The following is a 7,564-nucleotide window of genomic DNA, read 5'->3' as shown; positions in this document are numbered from 1 at the left end:
TCACATTTCTGAATATCTTTGCAAGCACATAGTTAATAGTATCGTTTAAAAATCTGTTTAAAATCTGTTTTTCCGTTAACCAGCTGTCGCACCCCTACGAACGACAACCCTCAGAAGTCGAAACTTGTGCGAGCTGAGGATTAACGAGGTCTTACCTTTTAACGTGTGATTCCTAACACGTAAAACACCACATTGAAAAAGAATCAGTTGCGAAAGAGAATTTAACGAAATAATAAAATCGTAGAAAATTTACATCATAACGGAATGCCTCACGTTACATTTGTTAAGTTATCGTCTCACGTGATTTCGTATTTAAGGGTCCAAATTGTCTTCTATCATTTCATAGACGAATACTTGCTCTGCTCTTGAATACTACTTCTGGCAGTTCTCTTACATCTATGGAGTGATAGCCATGCAGGCTCTCCTGATTGAATCTTTCAATTCCTCAATATTTTCAAAATTTGTTTTGAATACTTCATCTTTCATGGAGCCCCATAACGAAAAATCTAGAAGAAAGAGTTCCGGTGAACATGATGACCATTCAATAACCCCTTTTTTTCTTCTCCATCTTCCTGGCATAGTTGTATTGAGGAAATCTCTGCACTTTCTCCTGCGATGTGATGGAGCTCCGTCATATTGAAAATATATTTTCGTATTACGCTAAGTGGCAAATCTTCTAGAAACTCAATTAGAGTCCCTGATAATAAGTCCAAGTTTAATTATCCGGTCAGAGATGTTTCAAAAAAGTGGAAGCCAATAATTTTATTATCAAGAGCATCGAGCCTACGTTAACACTATATCTCTACTGGTAACCATAAAATGTCGCTTTATCATTATTGTGAATCTTTTTGGAAGTCACATAAACGCCGATTTCATTATCGCCTCCACATTCAGCAACCGTACAGTTTCTTTTGGAGGGTTTTTCAAAGGATTCATAATTCCGTAAACTATTTTTGATACGTTGAAAATATGTACGATTAGGTTTTCGTCGTTCAGGATACAATTCGTGATACATTGCCAGTGATTTGGTAGCATTTCTCAAACATCTTGAATAAACATATCAATTTTTTCGTCATTGGAGAATTTTATGTTTTTCCCTTTCCACATTCATGTATTTCATGGCTTACTTCAAAAAAAGATTATATCGTTCATCATGTTTCTCCTGAGTATGATTTTTTTTATGCAGTATTTTTATTCGTTAATTCTTGTTGATTTACTCATTTTATGCACAGAAATATTTGGGTAGCTACAAATTTTCAATAGACATACGGAAATTATGAGTGGCTTGGTATTGATACAAAGAGTATTGGTCTCTCTTTTCCAAGACCCAGACAGACCCTGACAGATATCTATTCGGATTTCAGTGAATATAAATATTTTGGATCTCAATCAACATTACCGACGATACTATTAACTATGTGCTTGCAACGATATTTAGAAATTTGATTTCTCATTGAAGAAAAGTTAAAGTATGGAATTTTTGATGACGTGTCTTTTGTAAGAAACGTCAAAAATGTATGAAAAAACATACAGAATTTTATATATAAAAATATATTGATGATGGATGTCAATGAACGAAACGTCGCATTGGAATATTGGTTGAAACAGATTATGAAAAACATGAAATGAAGCAAATAGTTCTTCTGTTATTATTTGATGTTATCAAAAATGGAGGCGGTAGAGCAAAAAAAAATTTGTCATTTTCAGTTTTCTGCAAATATCTCAGAAACGGTTGGTGATTTTATCGATCTGAGAATACCATTTCGTTGCATTCCTAAAAAGGCAACTTTTGTTTCATTTAACCGTCTTTATAAAACCTACCGTTTTCGAGATACCAATAGTGGTATCAGCTAAAAAACGGACTGTATATTTATTTTTATTTAATATGTATATTACAGTATTGATAAATCATAAAGTAGTATAGTATTACAGAAAATTTTCAAGAAAACAAGCACAGATCATATCTATTTGGGTCTCCACATGTATCCATTATTGTATTCTTATATGTGTTTCAATATTTATATTCTCGAACATTTTTTATATCAGTAGTTTTATTATATACATGCTTAGTCGGAAAAATCTGGAGATAGGTCAATGCACAACTTCGATTTCTTTTATTTATTCACAGCTCTTCTCGAAGGCCATATTCGCATGTGAATATGAACAATGCATATGTCGACGGACAGGTCCTGCCTTGGATATACACTAACAGATTTGCCCGCCGCTCCCTCCAGATATGTTCGCCTCTCCCTCCAGATATGTTCGCCTGTTATGCATACGCATATGTTATGCATACGTAATCTTTACTCTTTGCTTGCTATAAACAAGGATGCGATCCATAGAATTCGATATAAAGTCTTCCCAAAATATAGGTATTATTATTCGAAAATGCCATTATTAATTCCCATTTGAGTTTAATTCAGCTAATAGGGTTGATTGAAGATAATCACTTGGTGATGGAAATACGTGTCGAAGTGTTAAAATAACGGTTGGGAAAAATTCTAGTAATATTCATGACAAAGCTAATCGAACATATACGGCTAGACATCCAACAAATCTGCTATAAAAGATGAATGACACACACCCGAATTTGTATGGTGGATAGATCCGCCGAACGTCTTTTATATTCGAATGTGAATCCAGTTTTAGAACTAGCTTTAAAGTATTGAGAGCATTATTGAACAGAAGTTCATAATAAATACATTCAAAAGAGCAAAAATATTCCTTTCTCGGCGAAACTTTTTCACGTTCTTGCCATACTTTCTTAGAGCAGTTCATATTTAAGATTTTCACAACATTCCGGATATCATGCAGAAGTAATATGATGAATTTCTACAAACTGCTAATACAATATTCATAATTCGTTCAATTTTTTAATACGCCCTTTAATTTCCAAATCCTCATGTTTCATCTGCGAAGAACAATTAATGATATTTATTATGGAGTTCATTGGAGGGAATCCGTTTTCGACGACATTAGGAAACACTCTGATGTGAAAAATTCACAGATGACTGCTCTGGAAAATTTCAATTTAACTTAACATCAGGGGCGTACTTTACCAATGTCTTAGGTTATTTCATGTTTAGATATCCTTTCGAAAAATCAGTATCAGATTATTTTTGTAAGATAATATTATCATTTATTATATTTTGCACAGAAAAAAAATAAAATTTTATACTTTGTTGTAGTGACAAATAATACCATTTGTTTTCCTTTGAAAAATAATTCAGCGATTTAAAACGACATTGTGAAAATTTTCAAAAATAAGTATTTGACTCCTTTTTGGAGAGGTAACTCACTAGTCTGTAGTTATGATGAGGAAAAGCGAAAAATCCATTCCAATATGGCTCAGGTGAGTTGACCGGATGTATTTTTCATGGCCTCCCAGGACGGTATCTTAAAAATCTTGTTCTAAGGTAATCGCGTGACAGGTCTAAAAGTTTTGTAACTTGGCCCTATATCTGCCTCACTTGTACGTTTGTTGTGTTCAATTTTCTCCGTTACTCTTGAGACGCAATAAATGATCCGTAACGTAAACGCGAATATTTATAAAACATTTTAGCTTTATGCACCAAAATAAATGAGAATGAAGTATTAGCGAAGAAACATTTTTTTAAAAAGAAGCTTTTATTTACATGCTCTAAAAAGTTTAAATTGAATCAAACCCATTAATATATTATAATACATAATTTCTATTATACAAAACCTTGTTGCGAGATGTACCTTTTATATATATATATATATATATATATATATATATATATATATAATCTAGAAAGGTTAATGCAGTCAAGCTGCTGGAAAATAATTCCATGAAAATCAAAAAATAAATAGATAAGTTTTTTTTTATCATTCCCATATTGATTTCAGTTTAATAGCTGCGTAAACGCAAGCGAAACATAAGTGGAACCACCTATTGGTGTGACACCCAAGTCAACTCGCCAATATATATATATATATATATACGTGTTTCGGGCTTTTGGCCCATCATCAGTATGGTGCAGCCAAGTGTAAGGATGGGCAACACTTGGTTACCAAAAGATAGAAATACGAATGCACGGAGTCCGATATTAACTTCTGTTTCTATATCAAGACACTCAATAACTTTCATATTCGTATATATATATATATATATATATATATATACACAGTAGAATGGAATAACGGGGTCTCTCAGTCATATATATATATATATATATATATATATATATATATATATATATATATATATATATATATATATATATATATATATATATATATATATATATATATATATTGGGACCTCTGAACTGAAATGAGTCTATCGAAAACACCTTCTCTGATGATGCTAATTTGGTTAGGGAAAAGTGCGTCATTCTGGTGAGAGGAACAGAGTTTTCAACAGATACTTATGTCGAGATCAATATAAATTTCATATTTTCATTTCAACAAACAGCATTTTCTTCTTTTTGTAGCATGTGAACGAAAATTTGTTTGCTGAAATGGTTAAAAAAACTGTTAGTATTTTATTTATTACTGGACATGTAAATTAGTCTATTCATTCCATTAATTGCGTCATTATTACATGGTCGATCCCTACATAATCCAGTATCTTTGTATTATTTTCAGCCAAACTCTTCAATTTTATGGCCATATGATATGGGTGCATGAAAAACTAGTTCGCCATCTAAGGTGGTCCGCCATATTGAATTGAGAGAGAAGTTATGTTATTTTTCGTATATTCGTCAGCAAACCCTTTCTTTTGTTAACCGTATTATAGGGGTGCATTCAAAAACTATTTCGCTATATTGAATTCGGAGAAACGTTATTTTATTTTTTGTATTTGTTCCAGCAAACCCTTTCACTCTACACCCTATAAGAAGTTTTCTCGTAACACTAGTAGAATCTCACCTTTCTTCTTTTTCAAAATGTGTCTAGATGAATGACTAGTTATGAAAAGAGTGTCGTAAATAGTCAATTTTTGAAAAACTAGAGTTTTTACTTGTTCGATTTCATTATTTGTGACGAGTAGTATTTTTCATATTCATAAACAAATAGCCCATATACTCTTCATGTATCACATTTATTTAAGTAGTTGTTAATTTATGAAATTGTATTAATTCCAAAGCTTGTATTTCTGTTACAATAATCATTTCATCCTTGAATTTTACTCTTCCACGCCCGTGGTTACCCATCCCCTCGATATGATTCATGGTGCATCTCTCCGGACTGCTGTTTTTCGAAGCCATTACTAGCTTTCACGTTTCTCGTATACCGAACATTCCTCTCAAGTTGAGCAAACATATTTTGTGAAAAATGACGTTTTTCGAGAAGACGGCTGCAACATTATTCTGCTATATGAGGAGGCGAGCAAGAGTTTAATGTGTTCTTGTCGAGAAATACTGATAATGTTTGCTGTTCAAGCTATATTTCAAAGGAAACTTTTATATTGTATAACAGTCTGTTGAGATAAGGAAGATCATTTGTTCCTCGTGAAAAGAATGGAAAAAAGATTCAGTTGGAGCAGAATGTTTGCCCTATCTAATGATGTTTAGGGGATTAAATTTTGCTGAAGCATCGGAAAAGTAACGAACGACAGGTAGATTAGGATATAAACACATTTTTCATCTTCCAAAATAAAACTTCCCTCTGCCAGGCATATATACATAGACACTTTGATCAGTTGAAACTGTAAACGGACAAACATGGCTACAAAATACACATTACCAGAACTGACAGAAGTGAAGAATTATTTTTTCAATTTATTACAGAGTATCAAGAACTATTTAATTATCTGAAGACTTGTCCGGATCTTCGCATAATATGATTTTTATGACTATTGAAAAAGCGTCAATTATATGTCAGTCTCATGTTGGGTAATATGTAATTTCGAACCAATCGCAGTTGATCATATTCATAATTCACTACCTTCGAGGCCAATCACAGATGAGCAAATGCATAACTTTATAATTTTGTATCAAATATTTTCAATCGTGAATAAGGCTCGAGAATTTACCGACCCCAAAATATTTTCTCAAATGTCAAACTTAATCAACGAACTAACAGTGCCTTTTGAAATATATACAGTTTCTAACGAAAAACAAGAATCGTGAACTCATAAAGTAAAACGAGTGTGCCTCACCGAAAATTTGTAATGTGGCGAAGAAATTGATATTTTTTGAAAGTTCGTCACTTGATAACAAAATGACGGTGGTAAGAAACTCAATAAGCTAATTGTAAGGTTCTCCATGGACTAGCGGTAAAGCTCCAAATTTGTATGCCAATGTTACAAACATCCTTGGATTGAATAAAATAACAAAAATATGAAATATTTTTTAATACAGTTTTAGACTGCTTTTTGTTACGGCATTTATTGATATTTATCTCAGTCGGAATAACATTCATAAATTAATATTCCTGAATGTCATAAGAAAAGGTAGAGTACTATACTTTTGTGAAATGAGTGATAGCTACATTTCTCGCTCGTTGAATAAAATACTAATTTTCTATGATTAATGAAAAACGCGTGAATTAAGTGATTGTTTCGTGTTTGGCAACTAAATCAATGATCAATCAGTCATATCTTCGAACCAATCACAGTTGACCAGATACATTGCATACTACCTCTAAACGTCAATCATAAATGAGAAAATTCATGATTTTAAAAAAATATTTCGTACCAGAAGTAAGCCTCACGAATTCACCCATGTCATGTCGAGCCAATATAAACATATCGTAAATGAAAATTATAATTAGGTATACACTTCCATATTATGATTTTGATGTGACTCGCAATCTATAAAAGAACAAATAAAATCAGAATAAATATTTGAAATATCAATTATATTAGGCAATGAAAAATGAAAAGTTTAATGATGAAATTCATAAACAAACTTTTGGTACTCCGATGAAAGCAAAGATAAGCCCCTAAGATAAGCATATGTTATGTACGACATACTAGATTTGGTTTTACAGGTTTTCCCCTTTAATCTCTTTTTTATGAAAAAATATGTCGATGGCATTACCATTTCCCTTCCTCAAGATGGAATATCTGTGATTAGTTATGACCGTTACATACAGTTCACCATCGAAACTGAAAACAACGAGCAATGGGTTTCATTCCTTGACACTAAGGTAATCAGAACACCAGAATTATCTGGTGGGTATTAACCCTCCCCATAAATTGGTATCGTAAGCCTATCAGTTCTAGTAGATTTTTGAACTATTGGTCATACCATAAGCAGTCAACGAAAATTAACTTGGTCAAGAAAATGAAGAACCGCATTCTATAGATTTCTGATCCTTGTTTTCATTAGAAAAACTCAAATGTACTTTTCCAAATATTCACCAATAACTTTTATCCAAATCCTCTACTTGAAAGATCTCATTTGGTACGTCAACCATAAACGTTCGAATTAATAATAACCAGTTGGATAGAAAACCTTCACAATCAAATAATATCACAACTGGGACTGATCAACCTCCATTTCCTAAACTTTCCTTTTTTTTACCAAACATCAGTGATGTGACACCTGAATTATGCAAAATCTTTAAAAATTTAAATGTAAAAATAGCTTTCAGA

The sequence above is a fragment of the Leptinotarsa decemlineata genome, unplaced genomic scaffold (genome assembly GCF_025532065.1).
Source record: "Leptinotarsa decemlineata unplaced genomic scaffold, Ldec_3_MD MMD2_P_RNA_scaffold_6, whole genome shotgun sequence".
In the NCBI taxonomy this organism is placed as follows: domain Eukaryota; kingdom Metazoa; phylum Arthropoda; class Insecta; order Coleoptera; family Chrysomelidae; genus Leptinotarsa; species Leptinotarsa decemlineata.
Note: the sequence above shows the minus strand (reverse complement) of the source record.